The sequence below is a fragment of the Mobula hypostoma genome, chromosome 5 (genome assembly GCF_963921235.1).
Source record: "Mobula hypostoma chromosome 5, sMobHyp1.1, whole genome shotgun sequence".
NCBI classification, from domain to species: Eukaryota; Metazoa; Chordata; class Chondrichthyes; order Myliobatiformes; family Myliobatidae; genus Mobula; species Mobula hypostoma.
In genome coordinates, this window is record NC_086101.1 from 74,460,007 (window position 1) to 74,475,649 (window position 15,643).

General features: G+C 42.1%; 1 protein-coding gene across 1 annotated transcript in view; it reads left to right on the top strand.

Annotated features, from left to right (window-relative positions):
- Window positions 1-15,643, top strand: part of si:dkey-219c10.4 (high affinity cGMP-specific 3',5'-cyclic phosphodiesterase 9A) — a 106,003-nt gene that overhangs the window by 73,355 nt on the left and 17,005 nt on the right. The window lies entirely within an intron of this gene.

The following is a 15,643-nucleotide window of genomic DNA, read 5'->3' on the forward strand; positions in this document are numbered from 1 at the left end:
ATGACCAAGATTGTTCTTGGCAAACTTTTCTACAGGAATGGTTTGCCATTGCCTTCTTCTGGGCAGTGTCTTTACAAGACGGGTGACTCAAGACATTATCAATATTCTTCAGAGATTATCTGCCTGTCGTAAGTGGTCGCATAACCAGGACTAGTGATATACACCAGCTGCTCATACGACCATCGACCACCTGCTCCCATGGCTTCATGTGACCCTGATCTGCTAGGGGTGCTACACCTTGCCCAAAGGTGATCTGTAGTCTAGTGGAGGGAAGGAGCACCTTACACTTCCTTTGATAGAGACATATCTCCATCCCACCACCTGAAAGCACGATATTGGCTGAGAGAATGATGTTATATTTGTTGACATAAATGGTATCATCACCTTATTCCATGACATCATGGACTCTAAACAACCTGGTACTAAGATTTCATCACAAGTCAGTGAAACTAGAGATGCCACAATGGTGCTGCATCACAACAGTAGTGACCCAGGTTCATTTCTGACCTTAAGTGCTGACTACGTGGAGTGCGCATGTTTTTTTTGTTTCAATTTCTAGTTCAGGTATCACTTAACCATATATGAATACCCATGAATACAGCTAAATTAAATAGTGTTAATTTGGGAGCAAGGTACAAAACATAATACCAACAGTCATACACAGCACAAAGCACATGTAGCACATTAGATAGCAGTGAACATATCCCAAGTACCCGAGTGACATGCCCCATAAGTTGAGGATGTATGGGTGTTGTCAGCAAGAACAAGCAGTTCACAGAAGTCCACAGACAAACGTACGCACGTGCACATGCTTGCAATGGAGCTTCTCTTCCCGGGAGTGAGCACGAATGGGAGGGGTCTGCCCCCAACCCAGCAAGGATGCCACGCCACATTGCCTCCAACGTCTCCCCTCCTGGACTGCTGCAACAAGCAACACCGAGGTATGAGGCCGAGTCCTCACTACAACTGAGGCCACACAGCTCTCCCTTCAATCTCGCTGTCGGCTTGAGCTTCAGTTTCTTTCTACGTCCCAAAGCGATGCAGACTGATTGGTTAATTGGCCACTTTTGATTGCTTCTAAAGTGTAGATGAGTAGTAGAATCTAGGGGTTAGTTGATGGGAGTGTGGTAAGAACAAAATGGTATTAGTGTAAATGGGTTCTGATAGCTAGCATGGACTTATGGACTGAATGGCCTGTCTCCCTGCTGTATGACTTTGTGCAATTGTGTGTGCTGTACAGTAACATCAGCTCTCAGTATTCCTCTGAAACTCCAGTGGAATACATTCTCAGAGGCAGAGTATGATGTATGTCTTGTGTTATTTATTTCTGACAGACCTTTTTGATGAATTTAAGCTACTCTTTGGGAGCTGATTTCCCACAATATTTTTAAATCCTGATTTAAGAGTGAAAGGCATAAAAACAATTAAAAATATCTAAATGAAGTGGCTATTCCATAGTACAGCTGAAATACACTCAGTGGCCACTTTATTAAAAACCTCCTGTAACTGAGTTTGTTGTCTTCTGCTGCTGTAGCCCATCCACTTCAAGGTTCAATGTGTTATGCATTCAGAGATGCTCTTCTGCACTGTTATTTCAGTTACTGTTGCCTTCCTGTCAGTTTGACGCAATCTGGCCACTCTCTTCTGACCTCTCTCATTAACAAGGTGTTTTCATCCACAATACTTCCATTCACTGGATGTTGCTTGTTTTTTTGTGTCATTCTCTGTAAATTCCAGAGATTGTTGTGCATGAAGATTCCAGGAGGTCAGCAGTTTCTGAGGCATTCAAACCACCCCCTCTGGCACCAACAATCATTCCACAGTCAAAGTCACTTAAAATACATTTCTTCCCCATTCTGATGTTTGGTCTGAACAACAGCTGAACCTCTTCAGCACATCTACATGCTTTTATGCATTGAGTTGCTGCTGCATGATTGGTTCATTAGATGTTTGCATCAACGAGGAGATGTACCGAAAAAGCGGCCAGTGTATGTATGTTAGTAATGCTCCAACCACACAGTTCATGTTTAGAATGAGTGTTCTCATTGATATCTGCCCTTCAATAAAACATGTTTATTAGACATATCTACTGCCTAAGTGCTTTTAGCCCCAGATTCTTGGTGCTTCCATGCCTCATATCCCACACTGATTCTTCAATGTTCTGGGAAACCGTACTGTCCATGGATGGCCTAATCTGCAAATGCACTATTACAATATTGCTTTCTCACAGCTCAAAGTGTCGGCTTCAATCCTAACCTGTGATGTTGTTTGTGTGGAGTTTGTGAGTTATAAAGAATAGCGTAGATGATGTTGTAGCGCAGTTAGAGATTGGCAGGTATGACATTGTGGGCATCTGAGTCATGGCTGAAAGAAGATCATAGTTGGGAGCCTAACATCCAAGCATACACATTGTATCAAAAGGACAGGCAAGTAGGAAGAGGGGCCGTGGTGGTTTTGTTCATAAAAAATAAATCAATTTGTTATAAAGAAGTGACATAGATCGGAAGATGTAAAATTCTTGTGGGTTGAGTTAAGGAATGGAAGGGGTAAAAATGCCCCGATGGGAGTTTTACACAGGCCTCTGAACAGTAGCTAGGATGTGGGCTACAAATTACAGTGGGATATAGGAAATGCGTGTCAAAAGGACACTGTTATGATTGTCATGGGGATTTCAATATACAGGTAGATAGGGAAAATCAGGCTGGATCCCAACAGAGAGAATTTTTAGAATGCCTATAAGGTAGCTTTTTAGAGCAGCTTGTGGTTGAGCCCACGGGGGATCAGCTATTCTTGATAGGGTGTTGTGCATTGAACTGGATTTAATTAGGGAGCCTAAGGTAAAGGAACCATTAGGAGACAGTTTGAGAGGGAGAAGCTAAAATTGGATATATCATTATTACAGTGGAGTAAAGGGAACTACAGAGGCATGAGAGAGGAGCTGGCTAAAGTTCATTGGAAAGGGGAACTAACAGAGATGACAGCAGAACAGCAATGGCTAGAGCTTCCGTAGGCAATTAAGAAGGTGCAGGGTAGCTACATCCCAAAGATGTACTTTCCCTTTAGAAGATGTATTCTAAAGGGAAAAAATGGCAACAATGGGTGACAAGGAAAGTCAAAGACAGCATAAAAGCAAAAGAGAGGGCACATAATAGAGCAAAAAATAATGGGAAGATAAAGGATTAGGAAGCTTTTAAAACCAACAGAAGGCAACTAAAAAGAGAAAAAGATTAAATGTAGAGGTAAGTTAGCCAATAATATCAAAGAGGATACAAAAAGTTGTTTTCATATATAAAGGTATATAAAGAGTAATAGAGAGGTGAGTGTGGATATTGGACCGCTGGAAAATGATGCTGGAGAGGTCGTAAAGGGGATAAAGAGATGGTGGATGAACTTAATAAGTATTTTGCATCAATCATCAAAGATGATTAGCAGCATGCCAAAAATCTGAGAGTGTGAGGGGGCAGAAGTGAGATTGGTTGCTATTACTATTACCAAGGAGAAGGTGCTTGGGAAACTGAAAGGTCTGAAGGTGGATAAATCACCTGGACCAGGTAGACTACATCCCATTGTCCTCACCTATAGGAAATATTTCTCTCCACATCCACTCCATATCTAGGTCTACTCCCAGAGCTGGGGCACAGAACCCCATAGCAACTACAGAACTTGTCATTACTGGGATAGGAAATAGTCCTTGGCACCTCAGAATCATAATTAGGTCTATTATCTCTGACATATATTGTGAACTTTGTTGTTTTGTGGCAACAATACAGTGCAGTACATAAAAAATACCATAGGTTTTTAATAAGAAATGTAGACTAAATAATTCAATGGAAGTAAGGCAAAATAATGAGGTAGTGTTCATGGGTATGTTGTCCATTCAGAAATCCGATGATGGAGGAGAATACTCTGTTCCTAAAACTTAGAGTGTGCTTCTTCTGGCTCCTGTACCTCCTCCCTGATGGTAGTAATGCAAATAAGACCATTGGACCATAAGATATTGGAGCAGAATTTGGCCACTCAGCCCATTGAGTCTGCTCTGTCATTTCACCATGACTGATTCATAATCCCTCTCAACACCATTCTCCTGCCTTCTCTCCAAAACCTTTGACGCCATGGGGAGGGAGTGGGAAGGATCTGAGAGACATTCTGTAATGATGAATAAACCAAACAAACTGAGCTTACCTGACATCTTGGGGGGGGTGGGGGTGTGGACTACACCTGTGAATCCTTCCCCCTCCCCCACCCACCTTCTCTGCCACTGTCCTTCACCCTCTTGTTGTTTCATCCTCATCATTCCCAACATCCTTTGCTCCCATCAGCTTTACAAACTCGCTCTCCACTCCACGACGATGAATACAGTAGTGTGCAAAAGTTTTAGCCACCTTGCCTAAGGCTTTTGTACAGTATTATATTTGATTTTAATAATATTAAAGAGGGTCATTCACATATAGGAGAGCCATTACATTTATTTATGTATTCTTTTTATTTAGAGAGGCAACATGGAACAGGCCCTTCCCGCATTCCGAGACACATCACCCAGTAATCCATCTATTTAACCCTAACCTAATCACAGGACAATTTACAATGACCAAATTAGCCAGAAAAAGTGGCTCACTTGAGGACTGGGAGAAATTCAGATTTCAGCAGAGGAGGACAAAGGGCTTAATTAGGAAGGGGAAAAAAGATTATGAGAGAAAACTGGCAGGGAACATAAAAACTGACTGTAAAAGCTTTTATAGATATGTAAAAAGGAAAAGACTGGTAAAGACAAATGTAGGTCCCCTGCAGACAGAAACAGGTGAATTGATTATGGGGAGCAAGGACATTGCAGACCAATTGAATAATTACTTTGGTTCTGTCTTCACTAAGGAGGACATAAATAATCTTCCAGAAATAGTAGGGGACAGAGGGTCCAGTGAGATGGAGGAACTGAGCAAAATATATGTTAGTAGGGAAGTGGTGTTAGGTAAATTGAAGGGATTAAAGGCAGATAAATCCCTAGGGCCAGATGGTCTGCATCCCAGAGTGCTTAAGGAAGTAGCCCAAGAAATAGTGGATGCATTAGTGATAATTTTTCAAAACTCGTTAGATTCTGGACTAGTTCCTGAGGATTGGAGGGTGGCTAATGTAGCCCCACTTTTTAAAAAAGGAGGGAGAGAGAAACCGGGGAATTATAGACCGGTTAGCCTAATGTCGGTGGTGGGGAAACTGCTGGAGTCAGTTATCAAAGATGTGATAACAGCACATTTGGAAAGCGGTGAAATGATCGGACAAAGTCAGCATGGATTTGTGAAAGGAAAATCATGTCTGACGAATCTCATAGAATTTTTTGAGGATATAACTAGTAGAGTGGATAGGGGAGAACCGGTGGATGTGGTATATTTGGATTTTCAAAAGGCTTTTGACAAGGTCCCACACAGGAGATTAGTGTGCAAATTTAAAGCACACGGTATTGGAGGTAAGGTATTGATGTGGATAGAGAATTGGTTAGCAGACAGGAAGCAAAAGAGAGTGGGAATAAACAGGACCTTTTCAGAATGGCAGGCAGTGACTAGTGGGGTACCGCAAGGCTCAGTGCTGGGACCCCAGTTGTTTACAATATATATTAATGACTTGGATGAGGGAATTAAATGCAGCATCTCCAAGTTTGCGGATGACACGAAGCTGGGCGGCAGTGTTAGCTGTGAGGAGGATGCTAAGAGGATGCAGAGTGACTTGGGTAGGTTGGGTGAGTGGGCAAATTCATGGCAGATGCAATTTAATGTGGATAAATGTGAAGTTATCCACTTTGGTGGCAAAAATAGGAAAACAGATTATTATCTGAATGGTGGCCGATTAGGAAAAGGGGAGGTGCAACGAGAGCTGGGTGTCATTATACACCAGTCATTGAAAGTGGGCATGCAGGTACAGCAGGCGGTGAAAAAGGCAAATGGTATGCTGGCATTTATAGCGAGAGGATTCGAGTACAGGAGCAGGGAGGTACTACTGCAGTTGTACAAGGCCTTGGTGAGACCACACCTGGAGTATTGTGTGCAGTTTTGGTCCCCTAATCTGAGGAAAGACATCCTTGCCATAGAGGGAGTACAAAGAAGGTTCACCAGATTGATTCCTGGGATGGCAGGACTTTCATATGAAGAAAGTCTGGATGAACTGGGCTTGTACTCGTTGGAATTTAGAAGATTGAGGGGGGAACTGATTGAAACATATAAAATCCTAAAGGGATTGGACAGGCTAGATGCAGGAAGATTGTTCCCGATGTTGGGGGAGTCCAGAACAAGCGGTCACAGTTTGAGGATAAAGGAGAAGCCTTTTAGGACCGAGATTAGGAAAAACTTCTTCACACAGAGAGTGGTGAACCTGTGGAATTCTCTGCCACAGAAAACAGTTGAGGCCAGTTCATTGGCTATATTTAAGAGGGAGTTAAATATGGCCCTTGTGGCTACGGGGGTCAGGGGGTATGGAGGGAAGGCTGGTGCAGGGTTCTGAGTTGGATGATCAGCCATGATCATAATAAATGGCGGTGCAGGCTCAAAGGGCCGAATGGCCTACTCCTGCACCTATTTTCTATGTTTCTATTAACTTACTAACTGGTACGACTGTAGATTGTGGGAGGAAACCAGAGCACCAGGACAGAACGCATGCCTTCATGGGGAGAATGTAAAAAAACTCCTTACATATGGTGCCTGATTTTACTCTGATTTACCCTGAGCTGTAACAGAATCATGCTAACCGCTAAGCTACTGTGGTGCCCCAATTAACTTCAAGCAACAATATACATGAAGTATATTATCCATGGATGACTTGTTTTAGAAAAAAGTGCATCTGATTCAACATCTGTTTTAGTGGGATCGTTTCAAAATGAAATATTTCAGTATATTTATTTATGGGTGGCAGGGTGGGGATGCGTCTCTACCAAAGGAGATGTAAGGTGCTCCTTCCCTCTGCTAACCTGTAGGTCACTCTTAGGCAAGGTGTAACTTAGCCTTCCCCACGATCAGGTTCAGGTGAAACCATGAGAGCAGGTGGTTGGTCTTATGAGCAGCTGGTGCATATTGGAAGTCCTGGTTATGTGACCACTGATGCTAGGCCAACAGTCTATAAAAAGCAACGCACACAAAATGCTCTGTACTGATGAAGGGTCTGGGCCCGAAATGCCAACAATTTACTCTTTTCCATTGATGCTGCCCGACCTGCTGAGTTCCTCCAGAAATTTGTGTGTGTTGCTTTGGATTTCCAGCATCTACAGATTTTCTCATGGTTGTGAATCTCTGAAGAGTATTGATAATGGCTGGGGTCACTCGTCTTGTAAAGCTACTTCCCAGAAGGTAATGGCAAACCACTTCTGTGGGAAGATTTGCCAAGAGCAGTCATGGTCAAGGCTATGATTGCACAAGTTATCCAACGAGACACAGAATGAATAAATGAGCATATTTAACTTTTAGAAGAGATAGGTAAAATTGACAAGGAGGATGGGCAGCCTTATAACAAAGATCATGAGACATAGGCCACTTGGCCCATTGAGTCTACTCTGCCAATCCATCACCGCCTATCAATTATCCTTCACAACACCATTTTCCTGCTTATCCTCATAACCTTTGCTGCACTGACCAATCAAGAACCTACCTAAAGGATGGGCAAAGGCAGATGAGAGCAAGATCATTACTTGCAGCATCAGTTTGAGTAGAAAGAAAACATTGGGAGGTGCAGATTGATCACTAACCTCCAAGAGTAATCAGGGGTGTGGAATAAACCAGAAATTCAAGGTGTGAGTAACAAGAGTAATTGAATAATCATACCTTAGACTTAACAAAGCAAACAAGCGCTAATAACATGGAGAATTCATGGAGTCTCTAAGGAATTATTTTCTAGATCAGTACATTGAGGAATGAACAAGGGGAACATGTTACTTTTGGTTTTGTGTTGTGCAATGCAAAAAAGATTATTTAATAATCTGGTAGACAAGAAGCACATAGGGAATAGTGATCTTAATATGGTACAATTTATTATAAGATTGTAAAGTGATTTAGTTCAATCCCAAAATTAAATCTTATATCTGTTACAAATGCAATGAAAAACTGGGAAACTGCATTAAAAGGAATGACAGCAAACCATTAATAGATATCTCACCAAAACAACATCTTCCATAATGCTCTAATGATCAGTAATCTGACGCAAAGTTTTTCCTTCAGAATGAACATAAATTTGCATGGCTGCACCAAAATTTCAAACCAAGGCATTGAATTTCTTTTGAAAGGGAACTGAATTGTTTTCCCCCTCAATTTTGGATCCTCTTTATCTTCAGGCTTTCTATACAAGCCATTGATTCTGATGTTATTTTAAAGAATTGTGCTGCATTCCTGCTCTTCATGCTCTAAAGAAAATGACCTTGCTTCAAAACTTAGTGGCATGTATTTTATATTGAGATGGCATCTGGGAGTTATTCCGAACATTACAATACATCAACGCTCATTTGAAGCAAATATACTCAAGCATTCATGAACTATTCTTAATATAACTCTATAAATGAGTTTTGCTGCGTCATAATATTTTTAAGTGCCTATTGATAAGCTTTCAAGACTTACTTTAATTATTGATTAGCCTACTTGCTGATGCCTTTATATATGAATGAATTTTAATATAGCAACTGTAAATCTATCTGCCGTTTCCTAAATACGTCATGAGTTTTTACGTATGAGTTGATTAAAATATCACAGATAAATGTAATGTGCTACATAGAAGACTATTTAATTTAGTTTCTTTTTCTCATGCTTTTTGAATTATGAATGTGTGTGAGAGAAAGAGACAAAGTCTGTTGTTTTGACTTTGGATGAAGGTTTAAAGGCAAAACATTGACTCTGTTGATATTATATAACAAATTCATATCCTTTGATCTCAATCAGCATTGAGATTGGGGAGAGAAAGGAGGAATAATAAAAGACAGATTCTTCTCATTAAATGCGGTAACAGAGAGACAGAGAAAAGTCGTGAGATGTTGCACAAACTGAAGTGAAGGAACGGAGGGAGATAAGACCAAGGAGCAGGATGAGGCCTTACAGTCTATTAAGCCTGCTCCACCATTTGATCATGGCTGATTTATTTTCCCATTCTCCTGCTTTCTCTGCATAATCTTTGACATCCCGACTAACCAGGAACCTAGCAAGCTACGGTTTAAGTATACCCAAGGATTTGGTCACCACAGCCTTCTGTGGCAATGAATTCCACAGATTCACCACTCTTTGGCTACAGAAATTCCTCCTCATCTCTGTTCTAAAGGCGTGTCCTATTCTGAGGCCCTCTGGTCCTAGACTCACGTACTATAGGAAACATCCTCTCCACATCCACTCTTTCTAGGACTTTCAATATTCAGTAAGATCCTCTTCTCAATCTTCTAAACTTTACAGGCCCAGAGCTATAGAACGCTCCTCATATATTAACTCTTTCATTCCCAGGATCACTTCTGCAAACCTTTCTGAATCATTTCCAATGCCAGCACATCCTTTCTTAGATCAGGGGCTCAAAGTTGCAAGGAATGCTACAAATGAGGTCTGACCAATGCCTTATGAAGTCGCAGCATAACATCCTTTTTTTATATATATTCTAATCCTCTGTTAACATTACATTTGCCTTCCTTACCACCAACTAAACCTGCAAGTTAACTTTTCAGGAATCCAGCACAAGGACTCTGAACACCATTTGTATCTCTGATTTTTGAATTTTCTCCCCATTCAGAAAATGATTTATGCCAAAGAACATAGGGCAGTACAACACAGGAACAGGTCCTCTGGCCCACAATGTTGTGCTGAACCAGCTAAAAAGCAAATCAAAAACACCCAAACACTAATCCCTCTTACCTACACCATGTCCATATCCCTCCATCTTCCTTATATCTATGAGCCTATCTAAATGTCTCTTAAAAGCCTCTAATGTATTTGCCTCTACCACCATACCAGGTCGTGCATTCCAGGAGTCCACCATTCTCTGAGTTAAAAAAAAACTCACTTCCTCTTTGAACCTACCCCCCTCAACTTCAATGCATGCCCTCCAGTATTAGACATTTCAACAATGGGAGACAGATACTACTTGTTTACTCTATCTATGCTTCTCATAATCTTAAAAAGCTCTATCAGATCTTCCCTTTGCGTCCGCTGCTGCAGAGAAAGCAAACCAAGTTTGTCTAGCTCTCATTATAGCACATGCCCTCTAACCAGGCAGCATCCTTCTGAACCTCTTCTGCACCCTCTCCAAAGCCTCAACATCCTTCCTATAGTGGGGTGACCAGAACTGTAGCGGGGCAACCACAACTGGAATGGATGCTCTCCCTGAGTTCTATCATAGGAAGGGATTACCAGCTTGTCAGAGAAAAAGATTCAAGGGTAGGTTTGAAGTGTCCTGAAATAGTGCACCCTCATCGATTATAGGGTATCTCTGAACTATGACTGCTCAAAGAGGAGAAGGATTATTTGTGATGGTATTGAGATATTGAATCCCTGCATCAGGAGGACCAGGATTGGAGGGTCTGTAGTTCAATCCAGTCAGTGTGATTGCACCCTTCCTATTTCTGAGTTCTACCCAAATGGACTCAGTGTCTGAACGGTCCATTATGTCTCCTTCAACCAAAGAGCATGACAATCCACTTTGCTACACTGTATTCCATCTGCCAGTTCATTGCCCATTCTCCTAATCTGTCCAAGTCCTTCTGCGGGCACCCTACTTCCTCAACACTACCTGCTCCCGCACCTTACTTTGTATTTTACGCAAACTTCACCACAAAGCCATCAATTCCGTGAACTAGATCATCAACATATAACATGAAAAGCAGCGTACTCTACACCGACTCTCATGGACCATCAACCAACCAGAAAAGGCCCCCTTTATTCCTACTCTTTGCCTTCTGCCAGCCAGCCAATCTTCTGTCCGCATGCATCTTCTGAAATATGATGTCAGTGGCTGACGAGGGAAGTCAAAGTCAGCTTAAGTCAAAAGAGAGGGCATATGATATAGCAGAATTACTGGGAAGTTAGAGGATTGGGAAGCTTTTAGCCACCAACAGAAGGCAACTAAAAGCCATAAGGAGAGAAAAGATGAAATATGAAGGTAAGCTAGCCAGTTATACAAAATGTTTTTTCAGATATGTAAAGAGTAAAGGAGAGGGGAGACTGGATATCAGACTGCTGGAAAAATGAAGTTGGAGAGGTAGTAATGGGGGACAAAGAAATGGCAGATGAACTGAGTAAGTATTTTGTGTCTGACTTCACTATGAAAGACACTAGCAGTATGCCAGAAATTTGAGAGTATTAGGGGGCAGAAGTGAGTGTAGTTGCTATTACTAAGGAGAAGGTGCTTAAAAGGTCTGAAGGTCACCTGGACCAGATGGGCTACACCCCAGGGTTCTGAAAGTGGTAGCTGAAGAGCTTGTGGAGGTATTGGTAATGATCTTTCAAGAATCACTGGATTCTGGAATGGTGCTGAAGGACTGGAAAATTTAAAATGTTTTAACTCTTTACGAAGGGAAGGAGGAAGAAGCAAGGAAATTATAAGCCAGTTAGCCTGACTTCAGTAGTTGGGAAGATATTGGAATCTATTACTAAAGATGAAATTTCTGGGTACCTGGAGGCACATGATGAAACAGGCCAAAGTCATTGTTCCTTGAGGGGAAATCTTGCCTGGTAAATCTGTTGGAATTCCTTAGGAAATATTGGGCAGTACAGACAAAGGAGAGTCAATGGATGTTGTTTAGTTGGATTTTCAGAAGGCCTTTGACAAAGTGTCACACATGAGGCTGCTTAACAAGGTAAGACTCCATGGTATTACAGGAAAAATACTAGCATGGATAGAAGATTGGCTGACTGACAGAAGGTAAAGAGACATAATAAAGAGGGCCTTTTCTGGTTGCCTGCTTGTGACTAATGGTGTTCCATAGCGGTCGGTGTTGAGACCACTTCTTTTCTGTTTGGGTAACAGAATTGATGGCTTTATGGTGAATTTTGTTTTCGATCTGAAGATAGGTGGAGGGGCAGGTAGTATTGAGGAAGCAGGGAGTCTGCAGAAGGACTTAGACAAATTAGGAGAGTGGGCAATGAAGTGGCTGATGGAATATAGCGCAGTGATGTGTATGGTCATGCACTTTGCTAGAAGGAATAAAGCCATTGATGATTTTCTAAATGGGGAGAAAATTCAAAAATCAGTGGTTCAGGATTCCCTAAAGGTTAACCTACAGGTTGAGTTGGTAGTAAGGAAGGCAAATGCTATGTTGGCATTCATTTTGAGAGGATTATAATATAAAATCAAAGATGTATTGCTGAGGCTTTACAAGGCATTGGTCAGACTGCACTTGGAGTATTGTGAACAGTTTTGAGCCCCTTATCTAAGAAAAAATGTGCTGGCATTGGAGAGGATCCAGAGGTAGTTCACGACGATTAATCCAGGAATGAAAGGGTTAACAGATGAGCTTTTGATGGCTTTGGGCCTGTACTCATGGAGTTCAGAAGAATGAAGGGGGATCTCATTGAATCTTAGATGGAGTGGATGTGGAGATGATGTTTCCTATAGTGATGGAATCTAGAACCAGAGGGCACAGCCTCAGAATATAGGGACATCTATTTAGAACAGATATGAGGGACTTGTTTAACCAGAAGGTAGTGAAATCTGTGGAATTCATTGCAGAGATGGCTGTAAAGGCTAAGTTATTGGGTACATTTAAAGCAGAGATTGATAGGTTCTTGATTACACAGGGCATCAAAGGTTACAGGGAGAAGGCATGAAAGTGAGATTGAGACGGATAATAAATTAGCCACGATGAAATGGCAGAGCGGACTTGGTGAGCTGAATGGCTGAATTCTGCTCCTACGCCTTATGGTCTGTACACAAAGCATTGAAAATATCGAGTGAGTGATTGCAGAAAAATATGTGACACTGGAATTCCCGAATAGAGAACTGAGTGCAAAGTCAGAATTCATGTTGAAACTGCACGTGGAAGATTGAACACTAGAGGGTGGAGAAGAGATTTACTGGCAGGATTCCAGCAATGAGCAAATTCTGTTTTGGGCCCCTTATCTAAGTACTTTTTCAGAATGGAGAAATTTGAACTGTAATTTACATGATAGTTTGAGGTATATTAGAGCTGCACACTGGCAGAGCTAATATAGCTGCTGCCTCAGAACTGTCTTGCCCATTAGTCAGCGTCTGTGAGGCACAAATCCCAGTGAGAATGAGGATATGTGTAATTGTACCCAATCAGAGCCACTGTGTGTAGGAGCTGTCTCTGCGTGAGAGCCTGTGCGTGTGGGGTCCATCACCAAAGGGGAATCAGTGCATGCTAATACCATTATCCAGACAAATTTTGTGTGTGGGGTTCTATCACCAAAGGAGAAATTATGTCATGTGAGAGTCAGTAGGTGGGGCTTTTCCATGCGGGTATTGATGTCATGTGTCCCATCAGTTTGTGTGGGACACAACCTTCTAGGAGAGAAGATGAGTGCGGGAGCTCTTCCTAAAGAAGAGCTTGCATGTGTGGACACGTCCCCTGGGGAAATCCGTGCATGGTATCCACCTCTCAGAAACAGTATGTATAGGTGGAACCCTTTCTCTACAGAGAGTTGGTGCAGTTGCACCTTTGTTTGGCCATGCACAGGCACATGGGATGTTATGGCATCTGCATCTCATGTAACAGGGAGGTAGCAATATTCAAAAGGTTATAACCACATTCATTAACAAAGAAGGTATAATTATACACCTTGAAATTTGTCTGCTTGTGGGCAGCAACAAAGCAAGAAACTTGAATAACCTAATTTGAAAAAAGACCAAAAAGCACTGTGCAGAGAAAGAGAGAGAGAGGAAGAAAACAGATCGTGCTAACAATAGATTCGAGCCCACAGCATCCCGAGCCAGTCTGAGCCTCAGATCCACTCCCAGAGTAGCCAGAGTAGGCCCAAGCCAAGCCTCAGACCCCAGTTATCACACCAGTGGGGCAGAAACGCATAGCAGCCGAATCAGTTTATAGCCTTGGCACCACAGGGAAAGGAATAGACGTTCATGGGAAAGTCAGTCCAACCCGACTCTCAAGCTTCCAGTCTATCTGTGCCCGTGCTTAAATAGTCCAAGCACCAAGTAGTGCCATGTTCTAGGACCTGGATCCTGGTGCCCCGACACGCCTGGGCTACCCCACCTGAAGCTGCACTCAATCTCACCAAATTGGTTCGGTGCTTGGAGTGATCCAACCTTGTACCCTGGTAAGGTGGACGGGCATCGAAACTCTTCGTGACTCCTCTCCAAATCACTCACTCCATCTCCGGGAGCGATACAAGCTCCATCTATGAACCAGGCGACTCAAACATGCTGTGTCTTGTAATGCCCCAGCACGGTTCATCCCCCGAACCAGCCTTACCTCCTCACTGTCACCACCACTTGCTTCATGAAAGATGTGATAAGGAATGTTTTTAGTTGACTAGCTCACCATATGATTTACCAGTCAGCTGTCATATATCTTCGGCAGTACCATCTTAAACTGGAATATTCCCAGAGGAATATAAGTCACCTTTGAGACAGTCCCTCTGGTAACAACAATATGTCAAGAAAAGAGCAGTAGATTCTGGAAAGGGGTGGACCTTCTACTGCTGGGAATCTGTTCTGGGAAGTTGTTGCTGTGAATTTCAGCAGTGGCGAGAAAATGATGAGACTGTTGGGAGATCTATTCGAACTGCTTGTATGAGACATTAAGACATCTGAGAAGAATTAGGCCATTCATCCCATCGAGTCTGCTCTCCCTGTCCATCATGGCTGATTTATTATCCCTCTCTCCTGCCTTCTCCCTGTAATGTCTGACATCCTACTAATCAAGAACTTATTATATTTCCACTTTAAATATACCCAAGGACTTGGTCTCCTTATCCATCTGTGGCAGTGATTTGCACAGCTGCACCAAGCTCTGGCTATAGAAATTCCATCTTATCTCAGTTCTAAAGGGACATCCTTCTACTCCGAGGCTGTGCCTTCTGGTCTAAGGCTCTTTCCCTCCCCCTCACTATAGGATACAACGTCTCCACATCCAATGTGTGCAATGGTGCTGAGTGTCAGTGACGTAGATTTATGCTGGGTGGTGGCATTGGGATGGACAGTTATTACCCTACAAACATCAGGCTCCTATTGTGGATAACTTCTTAGCTCAGCACCGAAGTGACTCCACAACTCACCTTCAAGGACTCTACAACTCATGTTCTCAGTTTTATTTATTTATTTATTATTCACACGATTTGTCTTTTGCACATTGGTTATTTGCCAGTCCTTATTTATGTGTAGTTTTTAATAAATGCCATTGTATTTCTTCATTTTCCTGTGAATGTCTGCAATAAATGAATCTCAAGGTATTCTATGGTGATATATATGCCCTTTGGTAATAAATTTAATTTGACTTTGAAATGGAACCAAAATGCAGATCTTTCAATAAATGCAGAAAATTTGAAAGTTAGGTAAATATGGGCTTCACTAACAATGTGTAACTCATAATGTGGATGTAAAGTAGTCTGCCTACACCCAGATTATATCGAGGCTGCACTGTGTACCTTTATTAACTGATATAGAGAGCAGCATTGATTGCCCTACAAATGAGTGCCTTGCCCAACTCCCACTGAAGGAGAATCTTGTTCCA